Source organism: Puma concolor, chromosome A2, assembly GCF_028749965.1.
Source record: "Puma concolor isolate L17-30 chromosome A2, mPumCon1.1.hap2, whole genome shotgun sequence".
Taxonomy (NCBI): domain Eukaryota; kingdom Metazoa; phylum Chordata; class Mammalia; order Carnivora; family Felidae; genus Puma; species Puma concolor.
Window position 1 is genome coordinate 50,197,853 of NC_141668.1, and position 26,599 is coordinate 50,224,451.

The 26,599-nt window shown below is 45.5% G+C and overlaps 1 protein-coding gene and 1 long non-coding RNA gene across 2 annotated transcripts in view; both read left to right on the forward strand.

The window, feature by feature from the left end:
• Positions 1 to 26,599, forward strand: part of JAZF1 (JAZF zinc finger 1) — a 344,125-nt gene that overhangs the window by 72,132 nt on the left and 245,394 nt on the right. The window lies entirely within an intron of this gene.
• Positions 15,713 to 16,708, forward strand: LOC147583168 (uncharacterized). Its single transcript, XR_015245982.1, has 2 exons — positions 15,713 to 15,880; positions 15,941 to 16,708. It is a non-coding gene; the product is annotated as an uncharacterized LOC147583168 (long non-coding RNA).

The window sequence follows — 26,599 nt, forward strand, 5'->3', positions numbered from 1 at the left end:
CAACCTTGACTTTGGATGCTTGCAGAGATACAGTGGTACTTGGTAATGATAATAGTGGAGGGCACAAAGCCACTACCAGGACCCTTGCCGATAACACACGTGCACATGCTCATAACATGCACAGATACAGTCTGTGCTCTGGAAGTCTCTGGAGGGTAAATACATTTTTTGCTCTTAGGTTTTCTGATCCACAGGTGTCCAGGCTGAAAATATTTAGAAAGCACTTTCAGATTCATCGTTTGACTTGGCTTTCAGAAAAGCACTTTAAAAGGTGGGTGGGGTAGATTCTCTTATCCCTCTTTTACTAATAAGGAACCTCCTCAAAGAAGTGCTGTGACTCAGTCAAAGACATATCTATAGCCGTCATATAGAAGGACGAATGATATTTTATAGAGTCCTAGTTTTACATTTAATCGCAAAGCCTGTGTTCCATCTAAGGATAATCCTGTCTACGTTCCACGTCAGTAAAAAGCTGAATGAATGAATGAATGAATGAATGAATGAATGAATGAATGAATAAATGAAACAAACAAACAAACAAAACACTGAAGGGAAATACCTCCAGTAGTCAGAGGCTGAACACACGGAAGCAAATGAGTATTTTCTGTGTGTTAACTTCTTTGCCTGGAATCGGAGTTGGCAAGGGTGCAGGCAGGCTTATAGCAGTGGATTTGAAAGAAATTATTACTGAATTTCATTGAATTAGCAGTACTTAGCTAAATAGAGGAGTAAGAGGATATTCCTTTATCTGTGACTGTTTGGATTCCTGGATCGTTACCAAACACGAAACAGGCCGAGAGAGTGACCATTGGTCCCCTCCTTTCCTCCGCCAGGTGTAGTCGTCTGTTCCAGGAGGGCCTCCGGGAAGCTGCAGGCAACGTGAGGGTGGTTGTACGTCTTGTCAGATAGAGCTCAAGCGTTCCCCCTACTCTACTTCTTTAAAAAATGTATTTCCAAGTGTCTTTGCTACTGACCCCTTCACAAGAACCAACAGGAGACAGATTTGGAGTGGATCTGAAAGGCCGTGCCCGGCCAGGCTCCTGGGTGAAGGGTATGAGCTCAGGTAGCCGTCTGGCCAACTCTGGGACCAGGCATCGTACTCTTCCAGGACATCGGGGCAAAAGTACATCCCTTTCTCGACTCGGTAATGGGACTGCACCTTCTTGGAGAATCCTGGAATCCTTGCTCTCTGGGTTTTCTCTTAAGCTCTCTAATTGTAGTTGGTTGTCGTTGATTGTGGTTTTCTCTCGATCGTGCTAGCTATTTATTTATTTACTTACTTATTTATTTATTTATTTATTTTTTAAGTTTATTTATTTTTGAGACAGAGAGAGACAGAGCATGAACGGGGGAGGGGCAGAGAAAGAGGGAAACACAGAATCGGAAGCAGGCTCCAGACTCTGAGCCATCAGCCCAGAGCCCGACGCGGGGCTTGAACTCACGGACCGCGAGATCGTGACCTGAGCTGAAGTCGGACGCCCAACCGACTGAGCCACCCAGGCGCCCCTCGATCGTGCTTTTTAAATGCTAACTCTTCAGGAGCCAAATGGGTGTTTGCCTTTTTCCTAATTAAGGTGTGTGGTGAGCAAGTGTTCCTTAAGAAGGACCTGCTCTGCTTTGTGATTTAGTTTCACCGGAGGCTCTTGCTGGACGACACCTCGTTGGATCCTACTCGTAAATTCACTTAGGCTATTTCAGATCCCAGGCCTCAGATCCCTGTCTCTTTTGGCTTCGCCCATTCTTCCTTCTTTCTGGCCCAGTTTGGCCATCCGCAGATGGGGCAAGGGAAGTACTGTCCATCCTACCTGTTTCACATGGCTGCTTCCCGAGCAGGGTTTGGCAGGCTGAATAATGAATGGAAAAGGTTCTGATGTAGCAGCCGATCGACAGGGTTTGGGTCCCACGTCAGCTGCTTGCTTGCTGTATCCTCTAGGACACGTTGGTTAATTTGTGCACACCTTGGTTTCCTTGTGTGCGAAGTGAGTTAGGTAATCGCTGTTTCAACAGTGTCGTTGAGGGTTGATTGACATGACGTAGTTGGAAGCGCTTTATAAAGTGTCCCTTGCAGACGCTCTTTCATGGAGAGCAATTGATACACCTAGAGAAGGTGCTTAGTTTATTACCAGATGGATCATGTAGGAAAGGCAGGATTTCCAGATTTGCCTGAAAAAGGAAAGGGATAAGGCATTCCCGATCAAGGCATCTCATGGGATGATCAGACCAATGAGATACTGAGTAGGCGAATGGTAGAGGGACAGAGAGAACTGGCAGGAACGAGGGACGGCAAGGAGCGTGAGCTGGTTTGATTATCTAGAGAGAGATGAGCTCAGAAACCAAGGGCGTGGGCTCTCTTGCCACCAAAATGTAAAAAAAGGAGCATCATGGGGGAGGCTCCTAGTTTGAAAGTAGGATGCTGGTGACCTTGGAAACTGAATGTGTTTGGCATCGCTGGAAAGGTAAACATGAAGAGAGGTTGGAAAGTTAACCCAACCAAGAAATGAACTGGGCCCGGTATGACTGTGTCCACTAGGAAAAAGCAGTGCTGAGAACACAGTGCCTGGCACAGGGTAAGTGCTGAGTAAATATTTGTTGAATTAGTGAACGGGCACGATTAAGATGGTGCAGAGAACCAGTTGCAGAATTGAGATGTAGTCTCAGGTTAACTATCCTTCTGGCTTCGGAAAAAGCCTGTCCCCTGAAGAAAGGAGTCCTTGCATCCCACCCAAGTGAAGCCCTGCAGCCCCGGGGAGGGCATTGTCTAACCCCTATAGAGGAGGTGTTTACCTAGCTCAGTGAAGTGAGATGTGCTCGCGGAAGATGTGGCATAAAAGCCTTTGATCGTACGTCTCCCCGTTTTAATTTGCAGGCCGCTGCTCATTCAATAGATCATCCCTATGATATTGTTTCAGTTCTGCTTCGGTCTGGAGAGTGGAGCTTTGTATGCACCGTCTGCCAGCAAACTGAGAGATGTGTGTCCTGGGCTGGGAATGGCGACTTTGTATTCTTTTCTTGGAACCACTGAAGAGTGGCCTTCTGCTCCCATGATGCTGTAACCCCTGAGGGCATTCGTTGTCCGTTATTCCTCCTCCTTGGGTTGCCCGTGTTTTACTTAATCTTCTGTCTCATCTTGTTTCTGCTGGTCTGCCCTGGTGTAGGAATCGACTCCTACCCTGTAGTTTTGGGCTTGAGAAGCTAGTCGAGCTTTGGATCCCTGGAATCCTGGCTGCTTCATGCCATACGCCATGAAACACCTCCCCAGTTGAGGTTCCTCATCGATCTGGAGTGAGAAGCTCCGTGACTCTGGGTGGCAAGAACACCCTCAGGCCACCACAGCCCTCTTCTTTCACCCCGGGTCACCTGACACAAAGATGAACGCTCTTCTTGCTCGCATTCTCTGCAGGTGACGCGGCTCAGCCCCGCTACGGTTTAACCTTGGCGTAGTATGCAGGTGCCTTTTCAGATACACAGAAGCGCTTCGAGAGACTGGTTGCAGAACTCGGCACATGAGGAGAAATGCCTCAAGAGACTTCCCTCAGTAGGAGCTGGAAACTTACTCTCCTGGGAGGGAGGTTTGTGGTTTGGTCGGTGTTTGAGGGACAAATGAAAAAGCACGCCTGTAAGACGGGGAGATTCAGGTGACTGATTCAGGTGATGTTTGTTGCTCGAGTCATGGGGAACTGCCGAAGTCCAGATGCTTCTGCTGCAGCCATCCAGTTGTAGTCGCCTTTTCCTGAGACAAAGCAACTGGGGTGTAACTTAAATAGCTTTGCTCACCCGGAAACCCTCCAGAACCCTCAGATTTCTCCAGCCCCCGTCTGTGCTAGCCCAGTGGGCTTGTGTGGACCGTGGAAACACAAGCCTGTGAACCTGTGTGTCCTAAGCGAGGGATAACTTCGTGTCTCCGGCTCACATAGAGTACGGTATTTCATCATGGTATGTGCGATGTTCTGAGCTGAAAGGAGTTATTTATATCGAGCCTCTCAGAGGTATGCCTGGTATGAAAACCATAAGCGATTTCGCCTCACCGGCTTGTTTCACATTCTCCGGCATAATGCTGTACCAAGATGGTCTTTATTCACTGATTCTCCTTGACCGTGGCGGGGAAATGACCAGGTGGGACATGAAATAAATGCACCGGGGAACGTTAGGTCCAGATTTCCTGACTTGGGTGTGAGGAAAAGAGCAAACCCAGTGTGGAGTCAAAAGCAAGTGGAAACAAACAAAACAAAAACCACTGCTCTTTGGAAGAGAAACGGGTCATGCCAGCAACATGAGAGCATTTCTGTGTTTGTCGTCCTGTGGCCTGATGCGCATTGATTCATTTTCTCTAGTTTCACCGTAATAAATGAAGAATTTCAAACCCTGAGGGAAACTCCAAGACGCCCTCCACAGGGAAGATTATTCTTGATATCTGCTGAAAACCTCCTCGTGTGCTTTGATTGGGTCCCAGCAGAACGGATGACGGGCTTGCCCGTGGGTCCTGGAGACAGTGTCCCATGATATCTGGTTCTTCTTGGGAAATGCATTGTTGGGCCTGGAAGAGAGCTCAGATGCAAAATAATTTGGTTTTTTTTTTGTTCTGTGCTTAATGAAGGCGAAAAAAGCAAAAGCCAGGGTTGATGAGGATGAGAGGCTATATCCTCAATAATTAGTCACTTACATAAAGTGAGGGATGAAACCTTTTTCTGTGGAAGCTCCTTTAGTTCGTTTTGGTTGACTCTTTACCTCCTTGTGGGGTAATGCAGTCCCAGTGTAATGATAGGAGAGGAGCAAGTCAGGCTTGACATGTCGCTGACAAGCAAAATCTTAGAGTTAATGCTGATTAAGTCTTAAAGCGGTCCGTTTTTTCCAACTTTGATGGTAGGGTTTTTAATAGCATATAATTTTACAAGGCACTTCTTCCTTTTTTAAAATTTTTTCTTTTTAATGTTTATTTATTACTGAGAGACAGAGAGAGACAGAGCGTGAGCACGGGAGGGGCAGAGAGAGGAGGAGACACAGAATCAGAAGCAGGCTCCAGGCCCTGTCAGCACAGTGCCTGACGCGGGGCTCAAACTCACAAACCGTGAGATCGTGACCTGAGCCGAAGTCGGAAGCTTAACCGACTGAGCCACCCAGGCACCCCACAGGGTGCTTCTTTCTAAAAGGGGCCGCAGGGAAGATGATGGAAATCCTCTTCTAAAACTCAAAGGTGGAGCATGATGGGACTGCCTCACTTCACCTCTGCCCTAACCCTAGCAGGCATATTGCTGGGCTCAGGTGCCCCAGGATGTAGTTTTACCCCCTTGGGAACCCTTATGCGTTCAGCCCAATTAGGTTAATTGCCTTCCTCGCCAGGATTTACAATGCTTTGCAGTTTAGCTGCAGTACCTGAATGTTAGTTTTGCAAGTACAAGATACTATTATTGGCCTCTAAAGGGCTATGGTTTTGTCAGAACCCATGGAGAGGAGTTTTAAACAATCATTCTAGCCAAGATGGACGATAGGTTAGAAAATTTGTCTTCAAGCTGAGTTTTCTACTGGCCGTGAAACGTTTATGTTTAGAAGAGAGTTCTAACTCTGTATCATTTCTGTTTGGTGCCTCCAAGGGTAATTATGGGTAGGTTATAATGAAACATGCTATTTTCGGTATCTCCTAGAGTTCATGGAGTATTTTGTATACTCTTGCTTTCCAGATGGAGGCCGTTAAGCTGAACCCAAGCTTTCGTCCATTGAGAATTTCCATAGAGGGGCGCCTGGGTGGCGCGGTCGGTTAAGCTCCGACTTCAGCCAGGTCATGATCTCGCGGTCCGTGAGTTCGAGCCCCGCGTCGGGCTCTGGGCTGATGGCTCAGAGCCTGGAGCCTGTTTCCGATTCTGTGTCTCCCTCTCTCTCTGCCCCTCCCCCGTTCATGCTCTGTCTCTCTCTGTCCCAAAAATAAATAAACGTTGAGAATTTCCATAGAAACCCACCCTGGATGAGACTTGATTGTATCATCAGGGTCAAACCAAAGTCAAGGACAGGGTCCTGTTCCCCTGAGCTGCGTGGAGGTTCAGCAGTATTTCTGACACCATGAAGGGAGACTGGGCACTCTTCATGCTCTTAAGTGATCATACTTAATCTTTTAATCCCCCTTTCCCTGTCCTCTTAGTCTTCTCTAAGGGAAGACAAAAATCCCAATTTGTGATTAAGATCATCATTGGCAGTGTTAGACATTGAATGGGTCTCTGAACCTAATCCTTTCCTGAGTCTTAGTATTGTGGGAATTCTCAGTTACTAAGCTCTACTTGAAATAGATAAGCAAAAGGGAGGTGGAGAACCATAGTTCAAGCATGACTAATGCAGGCCATTTCTGACAGGATTGGGGCACGTCTTCAATACAAGAATGATGACAGTAATAGCACTCACATAGTTAATCGAAGTGTCACCTTATTTAGTAGTTCCTTTCGCATTCCTTATTTTTTTTTTTTAAATTTTTTTTTCAATGTTTATTTATTTTTGGGACAGAGAGAGACACAGCATGAACAGGGGAGGGGCAGAGAGAGAGGGAGACACAGAATCGGAAACAGGCTCCAGGCTCCGAGCCATCAGCCCAGAGCCTGACGTGGGGCTCGAACTCACGGACCGCGAGATCGTGACCTGGCTGAAGTCGGACGCTTAACCGACTGCGCCACCCAGGCGCCCCTCGCGTTCCTTATTTTCTGTGTTTCTTATATAACCCTGACAGAGGTAAGGACAGAATCCATTTAATCCTGTGTATTTATTTAACAAGTATGTATTCAGTGCCTACTATGTGCCAGGCCCTGGGTTAGGTGCCGGGGATACGGTTAGGAGCAAAACAATTGAAAAAATGCCCACTTTTGTGGAACTTGTGCACTAGCTGTGGGGAGACCGACCATGCATAGATGAGGTGGGTGAAATGTAAGTTCTGTGGGGCAGTGGAGGAAAGCAAGACAGGGAAGGGGGATCGGGAGCGTGTGGGGGCGGAGGGGGCTACTGAGATAGCACGGTTGGGGAATCAGCTGGGGAATCAGCTCGGTGAGAAAACACTTGAGTAATGGCCTGAAGGAAATAAGAAGGTAGGGAGGGAGAGCTGTAGGGAGGCCAGTGGGGCCGGCGTGAGTGAAGAGGGGGAAGGGAGATGAGGTAGGGATGTCCACATGTAGGCCGGCGCGAGGATTCTGGCATTTTCCCCCCACAGGACACGGAGAGCCATTTGCCGGTTTGAGCGGAAGAATGACACGATGAATGGACACTTTTATAAGCATCACTCCAATCACCGTGTTCGGAACAGACTGGAGGGGGCAAGGGTGGATGCAGAAGACGGGTTAGGGGGCTACTGCAAGAACCCAGAACAGAGGTGATGGTTCTGGCCTGGGGTGGTAGCAGGGTTCTGGGTGTATTTTAGAGGTAGGGTCGACAGGTGTGGGTTTAGGGCATGAGGCAAAGAAAGAGGTCAAGGGTGATTCCAAAGTTTTTGACCTGAGCAACTAGAAGGATTTGGTTGCTGTTAACCGTGATGAGGGCGACCGGGAGGGAGGAACAGGTCTAGGGTCGGAGGCCCTAGATGACGTTGGTTTGGGCCACGCCAAGTTAGCGATGCCTACGAGATCTCTAAATGCCCACCTCCAGTGGGCAGTTCTTACTACTCCAGTCTGGATTTCAGGGAGAAGGTCGGAACTAAAGGTAGGCATTTAGGAGTAGTTGGGGGTATCGGTGCAACTGAAGTCAGGGCGTGAATGAGATCTCCTTGGAGGTGAGAATACATAGAAGGGAGAAGAGGTCAGGGGTCGAGTCCCAGGTACTGGGACGATAAGAAGCTAAGAGACTGGCTGAACCAGTAAAGGAGACAAGAGAAGGAGCTGCCAGGGAGGTGGGAAGAAAGCTAGGAGGGGACCAGCTGGACACCAAGCTACGGTGTTACAAGGAGAAGGGATGATCATCCCTGTGAGTGTTCCTGTGGTCAGATCCAATCCCATCAATCGGTCAGTCATAAACAGAGCCCACAATAAATGACTCACCAAGGGCCACGGTGGGGAGACAGCTGGGCTAGGGCTCAAAGTCAAGTCTGCTTTCTTTTGCCAGGAGAGGCCTCTGGCCGCACCTGACCTTTGTGTGCTGATTTAGGTCATCGCAGGCATCTTGCATGTATTGTTAACTCTGGGCTCGGTTCAGTGCCCTGACCCATTCTCTTACGAACACTTTGTTCTCCCCTACCTTTTATAGAAATACATAGTGTACGTTCATTGTGGAAAGATTAGAAACACAGATAAGCCAAAGGAAAAAAAGTTAAAATCAACCATTGCACCACGCAGGGTCCAATTTGTGAGCGTGCTCATTTTTGCAGCCATAGGTGGGAGGTATGGACGTGTATATTCTTTTCAAAGGGCTGATTCAGTGCTAACTATGTTACCTTTTTTAGAACATTTGTTCGAAAGGACCTCTTTGAAACCAATAATATATCACGAGTATCCCATCATGATAGGCATATTGTGCGATGGGTTCATATCTTTTTTTTTTTTTTTTTAATTCGTGCCTGCATATCTGTTACTCAGTTTGCCAAAGTCATGGTGTTAAGAGATGATCTGGAGACCGCCTGTGGGAATTATTCAAGCCAGAAGGAGGAAAAACGGGAACATTTATATTCACCGAGCCCTACCACGGGCTAGGCACTGCTATCCACCGTTTTATTTGCAATGTGATATGCATTTCTCACAACAGTCCTACAAGGAAGACACCCTTATCTCCGTGGTTGTAGTTGAGAGCCCAAGAGAGAGGGCCTTGCTCGTGGATGGGGCGCAGCGAGGATTGGAGCTGGGATGGGTTTGGGCCCCGTCTGTACAGCTCCCAGGCCTCTGGCGTCCCCCCACTGTCCCATCTCTTAGCTCTCCCTGCCTTTTCATAACTGACCCCATACTAAGCTGTGCCCTTGGCTGCCTGCCTCCCGATGATCTTCTCGGGGGAGCTGCACAGGCAAGAGGGTGGGAGGAGGCACCTGCCGGGAGGGGAGGGTGTTGGCCCCCTGCTTCCCACCCACAGCGGCACCACTGCCCACCCCAGTCACTGAGACATATTTGATGAGGTGCCAGTTATCCATCTGTGGTTCATAAGACAACATGTAGAAAATTAGGATTTTATCCCTTGAGGCCTGCTGTGTTCAAAACAAAAAGTTCTACATCTTAAAGGATCCCTGGCCTATTAATGCCCTTCAAGCTTAAAAAAAAAAAAAAAAAAAGGTGATATTGCAGCTCATTAGTCAGATATGCGTTTGGTCTTTTGCAGATTGCCAAATATACCAGGCACGCACTTTAAGTGGGCTTAAACTTTAAATATGTCAGTATCTTCTGTGATTTCTTATTCAAAACATCTTGTGCACCTCAGTTTTGTTAGATATTCTTATGGTGGAATAAACATATAACATGTAATATAATGCGGGCGCCTGGGGGGCTCAGGCGGTTGAGCATCCGACTTCAGCTCGGGTCATGGTCTCGCAGTTCGTGAGTTCGAGCCCCGTGTCGGGCTGTGTGGTAACAAACAGCTCAGAGCCTGGAACCTGCTTCAGGTTCTGTCTGTGTGTGTGTCTCTCTCCACCGCCACCCCCCCCCCCCCCACTCATGCTCTGCCCCTCTCTGTCTCTCAAAAATAAATGTTAAAAAAAAATTTAATGTAAGATATATAAATAAATACTGTATAAAATATGGCATATAACCCTGTGTCTGTGATACAGATGTGCTTCATATAGCATAGTCAAAATGTTGACAGGCTGCTGTGGCAGGCATAGCAGATCAGTTGCGTTTGAAGTCACAGTTGTGGTATTATTTGCAAAATTTGGCATGGTGAGAAGACAAGGGGAACTCCTATGTTTCCAATACCCCTGTCTTTACCTGTGAAATTGGGGGAATTGACTGGTTAGTTCATTAAGTCATTAAACATCGCACTGCAAAACAATACTGAAAATGCGGAATTCCATACAAGTCACTTCAGTGTTACTTCTCTTTTTAAGTGCTCAGATTACATAATCTCTAAGTAACTACTACACCAGCTCTATGTTAGATTAAGTAAGAGCTTTATCTTTATCCAGAAAGTAGATATGTGCTGGTTAAGGGTTAGCTTCATTCGTTCTGTTTTTTTTTTTTTTTTTATAAATTTGGTTTAATATTTATTCATTTCTGAGAGAGAGGCAGACAGGGTAAGAGGGAGGGAGGGGCAGAGAGAGAGGGAGACACAGAATCCGCAGCAGGCTCCAGGCTCCGAGCTGCCAGCACAGAGCCTGACGCGGGGCGCAAACTCACGAACCTCGAGATCATGAGCCAAAGCTGGACGCTTAACCACCTGCACCCCATTAGTTCTGGTTTTTTAACCCAACACAGATCGCAGTGCTTCCACACGGACGCCCCACACCCGCTTCGTGGTGGAGCCAGGATCACTTCCCACAAACGTGGTCTAGTTAGTCTCATGATTCTTCGTTTCCAGGCAGACCTCTGCTCTTCAGAATATTGGCAGGAGATTTGAGAAGCAGTGCATGTTGGTGATGATCTTGTGATCCTGTTTTCTTTTCCATTCTCCTACTCCTCTGGGTTTGTGACCAGAGAGGTCAGAGAATAAAGACACCTCTGTGGCAAGCGAAGCTAAATTGAGCTCTTTCCTAGGAAACTCGTCATGCTGCTTCTAGGACCTAACATGCTGTCTCTAAAATATAGGACAGTAAGTAGAGGAAGCTTGTGGAGTCATCCTTCACGTGTGGGTGCTGAGACCTAACTGCCATGCCTCTGAACGTACCCATTCCTGTCCGTAAGCCGGGAACTTCCTCATTCAGTAAGAAATATACCTTGTTAGTTACATGTACCTAAGTTCTACCTGAACAATTGGTAGTTTGAGAAAGAGAACGTGTTTCATGTGGATTTACAGGATTTACAGAAGTTTGGGGCAAGCCCAAAGATGCTAATCTGAAACCCACAGTTCACGCAGCGGTGGTGGTTTATGGAAATGCTCTCATGTGTTGTTTTAGGAGTCCTGGCTCATGGTTTATTTTGAACTTGATTTATGAACAGAAGAATTACTCTCATTTACTAACGCTGATGGATTTCTCTCCTCATCTTCTCTTTAGAACTTGCCTTTTCTCCCTTTTAGTAAATGGGGAATATGGAACACACTGTCCATTTCTCTTCCTTCCAACATTGGATTTCAGACTAATTAACAGAAGAAAGCAAACATCTCTCAAAAATTTGACTTTAAGTATTTGGATATATGTCATCAGAACTATTAAAAAGAACGGGATGTTTAGTGTTCTTCTCCTCCTTTAGTGAGCACAGAAACTTCTCTTGGCTGCTCCCAATATTGAGGCCGGCCAAGTCGAGGTCTAAGCACCAAAATCTTGGAGACTAAGAAGCCAAACTCTTTGCAGGAAAGCGAAGACCCCTTTCTCGTTCATCAGTTCTGTTTTTGTCGTGGGGTAGCTTTTGCAAATATGTTAAAAAGCTGTTCCGTCGTACACAAATACTCCCTCTTTCTTCCTAAGCTTTGGTGAGTTTCCAAAGCTTAGAAAATTTAACCTTTCTAAACTGGAATTTATTAACTGTAAAAAAAAAAAATGCTTTTTAGTCTTGCTGGAAGTTGTGAATCGACAGAGAAAATTACATACAATTTTTTTTCAGCCAGTCTGAATGTAAGTTTTTTGTTTTGTTTCATTTTTTTAAGTCCCAAACCTTTTAACATTGAAATTTTAGGTGGAGGTGTGTTGGCTGACTATAGGGTAAGAGACAATATATTGGACGTTTGGACAAAGTATACTATACTCTTTGAATAGAAGTGGAGGGTTTCAGTTCCATTAATGCAAATAATCCCCACATTATTCTAAAGTCATATTGGCCAACATGTCAGCAAGAACCAAGTCAGGGGAAAGTGGGGCTGGCGGCCCTCAGTTCTGGTCTGTACTTTGCCCTGTTGCTTATTGGGCAAAGTTAGAGTAGGTCATGGCTGCTTACCATGGTCCAGAGAGAGAGGTGGGGGGGGGGGGGCACATTTAGTGAAGAACATTTAGCTCTGTTTGGTGAACAATTTCAGAAGAGCAATCTGGGCACCATTAAGGGACTTTCCTTTGTGGACCTTCCAGATGCACTGGGGGTAGGAAGTACTGTCCTCAGAGTTTCCTGACGATTAGATGCAGTACGGTGCGGTATGCTTAGCATGGCGCCCGATGCGTCGTAAATGTGTAGTAAGCGTTAGGGGTTGCCATCATCATCATCATCATTTTTCAACATCGGTTACCATCAAATGCTGAATTGTGAGTCCTAGCATTCCCTTATCCCCAGTGGGACACATTGCAAAGCATTCCCAAGTTCAAAGGAACTAGAATCTAGGTAGAATCTGGATATGCTTTCGTTAAAAGGGATCACGTCAGTTGGTAATTCCTGAGCACCTGTTGCAAGCCAGGCAGGCAGCTAGGCGCTGAGTATAGAAAAATGAAGAAGAGCGGACTCTTCCGGCACAGGGACAGGCTGAGCATTGACCTGTGGCGGAGTGAGTATAGCACCCTGGAGGCTTTAAAGGACCTCTTAAGGCTGGAGTATAAGGTCATGGGCAGGGGAGTGGGAGTGGAGGGAGGGCAGGCGCCTGGGAGCCTTGCTAAGGAGAAAGGAAGGGAGACCGCTGTGAGCGGCGTAGGGCCGCAGTTAGGGTTGCATTTCAGAAAGACGGCTTTGGCCACCCTGTGGAGGCTGGGTTGGCAAGAGGCAAACTGGAGGCAGAGAGGCCAGTCAGAAGGGGATTTGAGTGTCTACGTGCCAGGTTGACGAGGGCCTGAGTCAGGGTGGTGATGAACGCTGACCACAACAACCTCCGGGATATCACCGGCCCTACATCACACGTACTGTGCGGCCACCGCCCTGGGTGCCTCGCGTATAGTCATTCAGTTAATCCTCCAAATTATCTTTGGAGGTGTGTGCTATGACTATATAAGCTATTTTGTCCCATTGGACAAGTGAGGAAACTGAGGACCAGAAACCAGCCCAGTCACATAATCGTAAACGGCAGGGACAGGGTTTGAACCCAGGCAGACTGTTCTTGACCATCGGGCATAAGTGACTGGATTTAAGACACAGTGGGAGGAAGAATGGATGGGGCTTGATGGTCCTGACCCGAAGGGTTGGGGGCGAACCAGAGCGATGCCTGCTCTCCAGCCTGGGCATCCAGGTGGGTGGTGGTGGCCTTGACTGAAATGGGGGATATTGTGATTGAATGTGATGAGAGATCACGTGGATGAGTGATGTTCCGGTAGCTGCCCAAATGTGGATTCTGGCAACAGCATCGCGTCGGCGAGGACGTGGAAGTGTAGGTGCCGATCAGCTCGCCCCAAGGGGGGACTCTGCGCACTCAGGAGAGTGGGAAAACCAACAGTGGGAAACCCGGGAGAAGAGGGCCCAAGGGAGACCGAGGAGGATGGCAGAGGTGAGCGGTGAAGCAGGAGAGCACGTGCACAGAAGCTGAGGGAAAATGGGGTTTCCAGAAGGGTCGACGGGCTCTCCGTGTGCTGCACTCCGCTCAGATGAGGTCGTTGGGTATCTTCCGCCACAGCCAGTTGGTGGACTTGGCACCTGAGGTTGAAAGCACGGGGGTGGGGGGGATGTGTGGGGAAAACTGGGTGGCATCTGTGTCCACCAGGCTCTCCAGAATCGGGGCTGGGAAGAGGAGAGACTGGAAAGGCTTTCCTCTGCTTATTTAAAGATGCGCAAGTATGGGGCGCCTGGGGGGCTCCGTCGGTGGGGCGGCTGACTTCGGCTCAGGTCATGATCTCACAGCTCGTGAGTTCGAGCCCCGCGTCGGGCTCCGTGCTGACCGCTCAGAGCCCGGAGCCTGCTTCGGATTCTGCGTCTCCCTCTCTCTCGGCCCCTCCCCCGCTCATGCTCTGTCTCTCTGACTCTCAAAAACAAATAAACGATAAAAAATGTCTTAAAGACGAGCAAGTAGGCGGGTTTAAGTGCCGATGGGAAAAGATGCTGATGGGGTGAGTGAGGCCTCCGAGGAGGTGGGAGGGGATGAGCGCCTGAAGGACGGCAGGGAAGGAGACAGGCAGGGTGTAGACGCCAGAACGTTGCGAGTGTAAGGCAAAGAGCCGAGGAAGTTGCCATCTAGTGGCTCCCTGTTCATCGTCGGTAGGAGGCAAGGTTGTCTGCTAAAAATGAGACGAGGGGTAGTGAGGCCAAATTCTGGGGAGTGAGAGAGACTGCTAATACCTGCCTAGCATGGGAAGGAGAGGCAACCGGGAAGACGTCGAGGGAAGGGGGCGGAAATATTAGCGGGAAGATAACATGGTGGTGCTGGTTTAAGGTGGAATTGATTCGAAACCCCAAGCTTCTCAGCAGCAGATAAGATGTTGAACTTTACTTTCTTTTTCTTAAGTTTATTTATTTTGAGAGACAGAGAGAGAGAGAGAGAGAGAGAGAATCCCAAGCAGGCTTTGCTCTGTCAGTGCAGAGCCTGACATGGGGCTTGATCTCATGACCTTGAGATCATGACCTGAGCCGAAATCAAGAGTCAGATGCTTAAGCGACTGAGCTGCCTAAGCGCCCCTTTCTTTGGTGTCTATTATTAAAAGCATAACACACAGGGGCGCCTGGGTGGCTCAGTCAGCTGAGCTTCTGACTCCGGCTCAGGTCATGATCTCACAGTCCGTGAGTTCGAGCCCCGCGTCGGGCTCTGTGCTGACAGCTCAGAGCCTGGAGCCTGCTTCGGATTCTGTGTCTCCCTCTCTCTCTGACCCTCCCCCGTTCATGCTCTGTCTCTCTCTGTCTCAAAAATAAACATTAAAAAAATTAAAAAAAAAAAAGCATAACAAACAGAAAAATACAGATTTATTAAATATGGTTTTTTTGTTTTTTTTTTTAACTACCAGCCCTTCCCTGGAGATCCTTAAATACTTCCATAAGAAACTTGCCTGCCATCCTCTGTTTGGTATCTATCCAAATGGTGGAGTATCACGCAGTAAAAAGAAAATATTTTAGGCAAGGAACCTGGTATCCACCTGGAGAAGGAGTATATACGGAAGGAAAACTGTCTGTAGGTGTGCTCCTGAATTTTGCCCCTGTAGGGAAATTTCTTGTTTGCATAGGTCCCCAACTCTTCACAGCTGATAACATGTCATGATTAAAAAGACCAAAAACCAAAAAAAAAAAAAAAAAAAAAAAAAAGCTGCAGGATGGGTTGTAACTCACTGACTTGCCTTGACCTTGGTCTTCACTCGAAAGCACTATGCCCAGACCCATTCCAGGTGGTATCCCATTTAACCACTGGCTCTCGTCTCTGCAGGATGGAATTCTAAGCTCAGAATCCCAAAGCTCTGTTGATCAGACCCCTCCCGCTCTCTCCATTCCTGGAGAATTCCCCCCCCCCACCCCCGCCTCCAGCTCTCTCTGTCTCTGGAGAATGTCCCTAAGGAGAGAAGTCAGAGCGGGCAACAGCCACGTTACTTTTCATAGGTAGTGAGATTTAACTGAATCCTTTCCTAACTTGTTTGCTCATAAAACCAGTGTTTTACTTAAATGGCAGTAAAACATACTCGTTCGTGGCCTATGAATCTTGGGCAAAGGCTGTAACAAGAAAAATTAGCCTGTATTTGGCAAATAAAAATAGAGCCTAAGTAAATATGTATTCCGTCTTATTCAAAAGGGGAAAAAAAAAAGTACTGATTGTGACCTGCTAACGTGATTGATCCAGGATTTGAAAAACATTGCCTTACCCTCGGTTTTTAAGTGATTGGTTAAGTGATACAATAGGAAATGTGTGTTTTCAGATTTGAAATAGAAGAAGTAGGATTAGTGACCCTTCCTGTGCATGTGCAAAATCTAGGTTTGTCACCACTTTTGAAGACAGCCGTGTCGTTCATTTATTAATGTTTAGGGCCACCGTGCAAGGCTTGTGCTTGTTTTTACTCAGGAATAGTTGTGTAACAGTGGAAAGAGCACAGAGCTGGTAATCCGGGGAGCTGGGTGCAAGTTCCTCTTGATTCTGAATGAGCTGCATGGACTTCAACAAGTCAACATCCATCTGTCTGTGTTCCACATTCTTCTCTAAGATGTGCCCGGACTAGATTTTTGGTTTATATTTTTCTAGTTCTTTTTTTTTTTTTAATTTTTTAAAATGATTATTTATTTTTGAGAGAGTGAGACAGAGGATGAGCAGGGGAGGGGCAGAGAGAAGTTGGGGGGGGGCGCATAGAACCCAAAACAGGCTCCAGGCTCCAAGCTGTCAGCCCAGAGCCCGACGCGGGGCTTGAACTCACGAACTGTGAGATCATGACCTGAGCCGAAGTGAGATGCTCAACTGACTGAGCCACCCAGGTGCCCCGATACATTTTGCTAGTTCTAAGATTCTTTAATTTATAAGATAGCTCAGGGATCTAAAGAAAAGTCTAGAAACCGAGCTCTGCTCAAATACAATTTTTTTTTTTTTTCAAAATCTGAACCTCTCGGTGTTTGTTCTTTTCCAGTATTTGTTTTAAAAATTCAAATTTCAGGGGCGCCTGAGTGGCTCAGTCGGTTAAGCGTCTGACTTCGGCTCAGGTCATGATCTCGCGGTCCGTGAGTTCGAGCCCCACGTTGGGCTCTGTGCTGACAGCTCAGAGCCTGGAGCCTGTTGCAGATTCTGTGTCTCCCTCTCTCTCTGACCCTCCCCCATTCATGCTCTGTCTCTCCCTGTCTCAAAAATAAATAAACGTTAAAAAAAAAAATTCAAATTTCGTATTCAACTTTCAGAAGTGAGCACATTTATTTTCCTGTGACAGTATGATTTTATTTCATATTCCAGTGCCCAGTGTATTTTGTGAATTGACCACTGTGTCGTAAAAGTTTGATTTTCAGGCAGCATGCTATTGCATTTCGCCGATCAGTCGTCAGTGAAAAATCTAGAAGGTTGGGGTTTCGTCCCAACTCGGATATTAATTCAGTGTTTTATAACGTGGAGCTGGTGGGACAAGTTCATGGGACCAGGCTTCACGTCGGTTTCTTTATTTGCCCAGCCATAGGATAAAATTTCTGAACAGCATTCGCTCTAGAAAATGTTCTCTGCTCTAGGCTACCAGCCAGCCTCTCTCTCCCTGCTCAGATGTTTGTCTTTGGCTCTGGGTTTCCATCATAAAATCCATATAAAGACTTACTTCCTTCAAACTGCATATGACTTTTTGATTGCTAATCTTTTCCCACGTGTGCATTATCTGTATTCGGTTAGTATCCTTGTACCTTTGTTTGCCATTATTATCAAGTGCTTGCACACTGCGTGTATGTGTATGTGGGCTTTCCCAGAAAGACTGGGTAGTGCTACTTGGTAACCGCTTTCGGAATGGATCAGGGAAGGCGTGAATGAACCCGCGGTACTGGATTGGATGCCTGCCTCCATGCAAATCCATTACTGCATGTAGGACAATGCCTTGACATATGTCAGTGGGCAGTGATGTCATCTTTGTTTACCAAAAGTGTGACATTACTGTCATAGTCGTCCCTTGTTTTGTGGCAGTCTTTTACGATGGTTTGCTCAATGTTTCCATTTCCATCTCCTTCTGGGCGCGTAGTAAGAGCACACTTCCCAGCCCCTTGGCTGGGCTTGTGGCACATGATCGGTTGAATCAAGGTGGCTGGGTCCATACGATTGGTTCCAGCCAGTGAGTTTTGAGTAGGAAGTGATGTGTGGTGCATCTGGGCAAGAGAAATATAATTGCCTGTGTGAGGGTCTCTGGGATCCCCTTGTCCCTCTTGTGTGGTGACTGACAGCCCTCAGTGGTCATGAAATGTGAGCAAGAAATAAGCCTTGTGGACTTGGGGATTGTTTCCTCGGCAAAACTCCTTCTATCCTGACTATACAGTATTCTTGTTTCCACTTGGAGATTAAAACATGCACTATGTTACATGACACAGCATAGTAGTTAAGAGCCCAAACTCATAGAATGCCTGAGTTTGATTCCTGGCTCTGCTACTTACTAATTGCGTGAATTTGGGTAAAGCGTTAGCTTCTGTGTGCCTCAGTTTCCTCATATGTAAAATAGGGAATTTAATAATAGTGCCTGGGGGCGCCTGGGTGGCGCAGTCGGTTAAGCGTCCAACTTCAGCCAGGTCACGATCTCGCGGTCCGGGAGTTCGAGCCCCACGTCGGACTCTGGGCTGATGGCTCAGAGCCTGGAGCCTGCTTCCGATTCTGTGTCTCCCTCTCTCTCTGCCCCTCCCCTGTTCATGCTCTGTCTCTCTCTGTCCCAAAAATAAATAAACGTTGAAAAAAAAAATTAAAAAAAAAAATAATAGTGCCTGTATTATGGAATTGGCTATGGGAATTCATTGTGTTAATATTTTATAAAGAGGCTTGGGCTATGGTGAGATATTTCGTAAGTAAAATAAATGTACCATAGAATTGTGGGAGAAATTAAGGCATTGCCTGTCTGCATGAAGGGAAGGTTTAAGCTCTCAGAGTTGGCATGTAGGGGTACCTGTATGGCTCAGTTGGTAGAGCATGGGATTCTTGATCTCAGGGTCGTAAGTTCAAGCGTCACATTGGGCATAGAGCTTACTTATATATGTGTGTGTGTATATATATATATACACACACACACACACACTTACATATATACACACATATATACGTATATATATGTATGTATACAAACATGTATGTATACATATATGTGTATATGTATATATGCATATGTACTCATATATATACTTATATATACTTATATATATGTATGCATATATATGCATGTATATATGCATGTATATGCATATATACATGCATATATGTATATACACATATACACATATATACATATATGTGTATACATATATACATATATATACATACCCTATGTATATACATGTATACGTATACATACACATATATGAAATATACATATATGTATGTACACACAAGCATACATACATATATGTATGTATACATATATGTATGTATGCATATGTATACATATATGTGTATATGTATATATTATTTTAGAGAGAGAGAGAGAGAGAAACAGAGGGAGAAAGAGAGAGAGAGAGAGATAGATATATGGCCTGTAAAGTACGTCACTAAGGCAAGCTAGTGACTTGGGGTTGCCTTTGCACCTGCCTCTGGAACTCTTTGGATGCTTCTGAGGCCACGGCAAACTGGGAGCCTAGAGTCCATCATGCCTGTGCAGAAGCACATGGTACCCTGGACTTAGTTAAGGAAAGCTGCTATGTGGCCACAGGGTGTCATGGAATTTCTAAGATTTACTTCCTTCATGTCCTTGTCCTACTTCTCTGTGCTGGAGACCTCTCAGACTTGTTCCCGTGTCCGCGAGCCTCCTTCCCTTTTCATTGAGGTCCCTGGAATCCCACCTCCTTCCAGAGGCATTTCTGTGCAATTTTAAATAACTGCTTTCCTCTCACCCGCTCATGATGAACATCCAGCTCCAGAACTCTCCCATTTGGGTACCTCAGGACAAAACGTAGGTACACTCGCTGAAGTTCGTGTACCTGTGCTGTTTGTACCATTGTGCCCATCTGCGTTAGCTCATCTATTTTAGGCAGCAAACTCTGAGGCAAGGATTTGGCTTAACTCATTTCTACAGGGCTTAGTAAAGTGTTCTGTGGATTAGAGACACCTAATAAATGCTTTAGACTCTTGAATGATGCTGTAATCATTTTAATGGAGGCTGATGTGTGTGTGTTTAAACAAATGGCATGTTTTCCAGCAACATTCTGGCAAATTAGCAGCTTCTAAATGAAAAAAAAAAGTCTATACTTAGAAAATGAATTTTGTAAACTGCAGTAACATGCAGTTATTTATTGCTGGGCTGATTTAAGCAGAGGCTGAAACGCAGCGGTGAAGCCAACATTTAATTTTTGTTTTACTCACTTTGTTTTCTGAGAAGTTGGTTGGCATGACAGGGGTAGGTAGGAAAGTGGGGCAATTTAAAGGCGTTATTGTGAATTTAATGCATATTTTAAAGAGTTGGGTTTAAAAAAAAAAAAAAAGCTTTATATTAGGTTAGCAGATGTGATTTGGCAACACCTCTTCCCGCACATGTGCCCTTTTCATTAGGAATGTGTGCCTGATGTGGTGCAGATGGTATTTAAGCCACTTAGTAATATTTTCCACAACCTGTTTTTAGTAATTAGCCTTGAATCTGCTGGTTCAAAATACTGGACTGCCTTTTGGCAACTTTGTAAACTAAGGAACTTGAAATGTGGTCAGTGTACCAGCAGAGGGCAGTGTAAGTCAGTGTTTTAGTCCCACTTCTCGGCGTTCGTGGGCGGTTCCACACTGAAGAGCTAGAATGTTCTGAGTCTGCTTGAGAGACGTGATTTTAGATTTTTAAAAACAAAGTAATTGATAATGGCAGAGTTTTCAAAAGCTTTTGTTGACTGCCCACTAGTAAGACAAGAAGTTGTCCAGAGCAGATTTGAGCCGTGATTTCTTGAATTTTGCGAATTTAATACTTTCCTGATACCTCCATCATCCGGTGCAGTATGTGGGACTATGTGGAAGGTATAGTCCTTCTAGAAATCATTTCATTAATGCGCTTGAAAAACATGCTTGATCCGATGAGAGTTTTTCTTCAGCTCAGTTAGTGGAGACTGATGTTTTGCATTATTATGTCTGTGAGGGTTTCCACTGTTTGTATGACAAGGGAGCAAAGTAAAGGTCCTTTCTGGGTTTTGTGTTCCAGTCAAGTGCCCGTGGCTTTCAGAGACTAACACCAAGGACTGCCTTTTGTTATATCCTGTTGCAACAACACTATTGCCTGTTTTATATAATTTTTTTCCTCACCGTAAAACCTCTCTGCAAACCCTACACTATGGCTCTCTTATTCCCCTGATTTGGGCTTTCCCCAGTCCCAAAAGCGGACGCAGTCCCTGCCTTGTCCCCTTTCATTTTACCGTGGACTCTGTGTGCGTTCGGCTCAAACCTCTCTCTCTTTTAAAAGGTGTCTTACAAGCTTATACTCTCCCCAGCAACCAGACTGGCTGGCACGTCGATCCGGGATGTAAAGCCTCCAGAACTGTGAGAAAATGGATTGGGGTTGCTTACACCCACCCAGCCTGCAGTATTTTGTTTTGGCGGCCTAGGGTAGCATCTCAAGGGGGATCCAAGGTTCAGAGAAGGGAACCCTCAGTGCACACTGGAAGGTGGCGGAGGCTCTGCTGGAAGGACAGGCAGCTTGAGGATTAGCAGAAAGGCAGGGGACACCTTGGGATGGGGGTCTGGCCTGGGAGGTCTGGACAGGTGAATGACTGCGTATAATGACTGGTGTGGTTGATGGTGAAGAGACGGGTGTGGATGAAAATGAAGAATCCTGGGCATTGATGTGTAGATTGGGTGAAGCCTTGAAAACCAGTCTGAGAAGTTTGGCCTTGAGTTTCTCAAGGGAGCTTCTCAACTGGGAGATGCCAAACTCTTGGGAACACAGGAGGATGTCAGGGGTATGCCAGACCACAGTCTAAGGACTGTGTGCCTCTTTGGGGTGCTGGTTTTTCCTACATCGGCTTCTTTCTTGCTGGGACTTCAGATATATTTCTAGATATTCATTCTCTTCTGCCTTCCTAAGGCAATAGGAGTGGAGGGCTTTGTTAAAAGACCGTGAGCAGATACATGAAGAAAGTGAGGGTGGAGGTGGTGTCCCCATGTGGAAGGAGAGGCTTTGGATCTGCTTGCTCCTGTTTCCTTTTTCCAGAAATTTCCATGTGCTCTGTACCGAATGATTTGTTCTTCCTACGTGACTGTTAGGTGGCCGCTTTTTAGCAGATGGTAGTCTAGAAAGAGTTTATTAACACGTGTAGGGTCACAAACAAGTTAGTTTATGCTTCTAGAACAGAAACCCAGGCCAGTCGCAGCCTCTTCAGGCCTTTCAGGCCGCATAGTGCTATCTTTATAGACAACAGGCTAAGAGACCGGGCCTGGAAAGAGCATGACCCCTGGTGTTCGGGCAGGCTGGTCCTTCACTTTCCACCCTGCCACTTAACAATTGTGGAACCCTGAGACCGACAAGTGTCGCCTTCATTCTGGGTGAACGTTAGGGATCCGTGTTAATGGAGAAAGGGAGGGATGGATAGTGAGTAGGCAGACAGCTATCCACTGTTGGATTCCTTCTTGATGAAAAGAGAAAACTATGAACATCGATTGCCATCATAGATGCAGATGAAACTTTGATTTCTCCTTCAAATGATTACATTACTGACTTTTGTATACTGTCGTATTTCCTAGTCTTACCGTATTTCGGATATTTACACACTTTCGCACCTCTGCAACGCGAGGACATTTATCGCTGTCTGACGTGATCTTATGTGTTTACGTGGTTATGATCTGTCTCTTGCTTCCATTGCACAAGAATGGCAGTTCCATCAGGGGGCAGACCTCGGTCGGCTTCGCAGGTGTCTCCACGTTTGTTATGTGCTAGTTGTGCTGGGTACATATTCGCGAATGAATGTATGGGGATAGTGAAGGGGAAGGAGCAAGTTTTACCGTGCACTGAATTCAAGCTTTCCCCCCGATTCTGCTCCCCACCCCCTACTCTGTGGTCAGTGGCCATTCTAAAAGGTATCTGTGTTATTGGCCCATTTGTAGACATTGCCCTGGTGGGATGTGGGGGAGGGGGAGAGCTACAACATCTGAAAAGAAGGGAAGCGGCACCTGTCATCGGGGTTGTGCTCTGGGCTCAGAGAGAAGGGGAATATGTCACAGAGCTCCTTCACTTCCTTCACTGCCCTGCATGCACTGGGTCCTGCTTAGCTTAGCAGCTCACCAGCAAAACAACCCGGTGAGCTTACACCACCTGCTAGACCTGAATGGATCTTATCCTTGCGAAATGGTTATATGCCAGGAGAAATTTTTAGCAAATCAGAAAGAAGGTATCTAAGTGATGACAGACGAAGAGCCAGGGTTTTCAAAGAATTGGGTTTGAAGTGACGTAATCAGTCCGGTTTTGTTTGCAATGCCACCATCACTGACTCTGACTAATGGTGGGTTGGGGTGGTAAGTCAGATAGTGAAACATCACATTGAAGAATGTTTTTGGAGAAGACGTGCCCGTCTATGTTCTTCTCCAAATACACGCGGTAACTAGAACATCCTGTAGAAATCCTTCAAGGGGGCGCCTGAGTGGCTCAGTCGGGTAAGCATCCAACTCTTGATTTCAGTTCAGGTCATGATCTCACAGTTTGTGAGTTTGAGCCCCTGCTGGGGATTCTCTCTCTCTCCCTCTCTCTCTACCCCTCCCCTACTCGTGTGCACTTGCGTGCTCGCTCTGAAAGTAAATAAACATTCAAATGAAATCCTTCAAGGGACCGGTTTTAATGAAGGGATTAAAATGATATGAATAAATATTGATTATTTGCCTACAAATGGAAGTTTCCAGATAGAAATTTATAAAAACAGTTCTATGAAGTATTTTAAACACTGCCCCGCCCCCTTATAATTTTTAAAGAACACTTTCGGAGCACGTAATATGACAGCAAAGTTCACTCAAACTCTATATTTTAACTAACTGAAAGCTAAAATCAGGAGATATGATTCTTTATACTTTAAAAACAAATATTTATTCATTTTTGAGACAGAGTGTGAGCAGGAGAGGGTCAGAGAGAGAGGGAGGCACAGAATCTGAAGCAGGCCCCAGGCTCTGAGTGTCAGTGCAGATCCTGACGTGGTACTCAGACTCACGGACCATGAGATCATGACCTGAGCCGAAGTCGGACACTTAACCGACTGAGGTACCCAGGCACCCTTGGGCTGTATCATTTTTGAAAAATGAGATCTTTTTATTTCCTTTTTTTTCTCCTATGGCAATAATTGGTAGACTCCACTTTCTTTCCCATACAACGGGATACTAGAATTTAGAATATTGTTGCCAGATTAAAAAAAATAATAATAATTTGAAGCTAAAGTTGATAATTTAAATATTAACTCCTATCCACGGGGTGTCCTTTGTATATATGTAACTTGGTGTTCACTTATATACACATAGGGCCATATTTAATACTCTAAATATGCCCCCGATGACAGGACAAAAGAAATCCCAAAATCTTAACTTCTAACTGGAGGTTGCATGTTGCTATGTACTTGTATAATGAAGCCATTCTAGCAAAAAATTTTTTCTTGGAGTAGTAACAACACTTGAACTTCATGAAATGTTATTGCTAAGCTGATTTTACAAGGTTTTTGCCTCCTGGCATGCTAGGGTAAAAGCTGGGTTTCATAAGTTCCATCAACTGGGAGTCGAGAACCCTCATAATGTAAAACAAGAGAATATTTCCCTGGTTGGGCCACACACACATAGGCAGAGATGTGGATGTTGTGGTGTATTTCTGCATTTTAAAACCCACAAGTAATAAGCAAATTTTACATTAAACGGATTTCCCTTTGATCTTATTATACATGTAGTAAATTTACAGTGAGATCTTCATTCAGGATTCATTTTTTTCAGGCTAGTATTAAGTTGATTTTAAGAGCACGCAAGAAATTAAAACTTTATTCCCTTGTCTCTAAGAGTGGACTTAATAATAAATAAAATAAATTAAAAAAAATCTAAACTATTTTAAGAATGTTGTTAGTGGTAAACTTGTTATGGTAGCATATTTGGGGCAAGGGAAAAATGCCTCATGAATACCTAGTTTAACAACTGCGGTTTTTAATAATCGTGAAAAATAACATGGCTGTTAGAGGGAAACATTAAATATTCATGAAAACATGGACTTGTATTTAAGACATAATGACAACTTGAAGTTTAGGCTGATAGAATATAAAGTACAATTCTCAAAAGTCTGTAATAATTGTAATAATGTTTATTTCACCTGATAGGAAAATAGTTTGAATTATTTTTTTAAATAAAAAGCTAAAACACACACACAAAAATCCATGGAATAAGATAAAAACAGTGACTTGAATAGGAAAAGAGGAGGACAAACGGGATGAGGAAGTAGGGTTAAAAGTTGGGTAACTTGGGGGCGCCTGGGTGGCTCAGTCGGTTGAGTGTCCGACTTCCGCTCAAGTCATGACCTCACTGTCTGTGAGTTCGAGCCTCGTGTCGGGCTCTGTGCCGACAGCTCAGAGCCTGGAGCCTGCTTCGGATTATGTGTCTCCCTCTCTCTCTGCCCCTCCCCTGCTCATGCTCTGTCTCTGTCTCCGTCTCTCAAAAATAAATAAACATTAAAAAAAAAAAGTTGGGTAACTTGGCTTTGGTCGGGTTCCATGACTGACTAGCCTTGTGACCGTAGGTAGGTCAAAGAGTAGGTCTTTCCCCCCTCTGTGGTAGGGGAGTAATAATACTTGTTTCAGAGGGTGTTGTGATGCTCAGACAGGGTGATTCACATTAGTTAGCTATTACCCTTCATCTACATAGAATAGAAAATGTTAGATGTTCCAGATGCATTGCAACCCTGAAATAACCTTCCTTTTGGCAAGTAAATTGGCTTCGACTTTATGTTAAAAGTCAACTGTAGATTCTTATGCCTTGATTTGGTAATGTTTAAAGTTTTGAACAGGAAGGGAAAGTATGGGCAAGTAAAGTACCTGCAGAAGAAATTGGGAGAAACCCCAGTATTCACATCGCATTCTGACTAGACATAGACATCTTTGGTAAGTAGGGCTCTTTGTTGTTCATCAGGATGAAGGTGATGGGGACAGTGAAGGTTCATTGAGCTAATAAGGTCACCACATATAGGCAGTGCCTTATTGAGTCCTCACTGCAGCCTGATGAAGGAGGTTCAGTCATTAAACTGACTGACAGTTGAGAGGTTGGCTTACTTGCCCACTATCCACAATGGATGTTGGAGTCAAAGCCCTGGTAGGCTGACTCTGGAGCTCTGACTCTTGATTGGCGTTGGAACCATGATGGATTTGGGGCTCCCGGTGGTTACATTCTTGGGGACCCAAATCTAAAATGGGCTTTTTGGTCTCAATAGTGTAATTCCAACATTGAGTTTTTTGTTTCTCTTACTCTTCCTCCTCCCTCACCTCCCCCTCCTCCTCCTCTTCTTGTCCTCCCCTTCCCCTCCTCCTCATCTTCCTCCTCCGCCTTCCCCTCCTCCTCCTCCCCCTCCTTTTTTTCTTCTTCTTTTACAGAAGCACAGTTTTGACAAACTGGTTAGTGTGCGTGTAAGTGAGAGGCCGTAGCTGGTTAAATTTATTTTAAGCTTCCCTAAATATCCAATACTATTATTGCTTTCGTCTCTGTATTATTTTCGTCTTCACTGTTGCTCACTGGAATGTATCCAAATGGAATCTGGGTTTTGGATAGCATTTTCATTCTTGTTGAAAAATTTTTCATTCTTGGTGGTGGTGGTTGGCAACATGATGAATATATACAGTGCTAATAAATTGACCAATTTTCTAGATCAGCGATGGTAAATGAAAATGACCTAGGAGACAGGGATTGACATGGGAATCAAGCCCCTGGATAGTTTGAGATTGTATTAACGCATATAAACGACCATCCCTGCTAACAAAAGAAACACATGCGGCAAAAGAATGCAAATAGTGATTTCGTGCAGTAATGGTGGTGTGGCAGGTGCAAATAACAGTGTTCCCGCAGAGGAGGGTCAGAAAGAAGACCGTTCCCCAGAAACGGAGACAGGCCCCCTTCCCTTTGGGGGATGGGAGGGGAGGGTTTG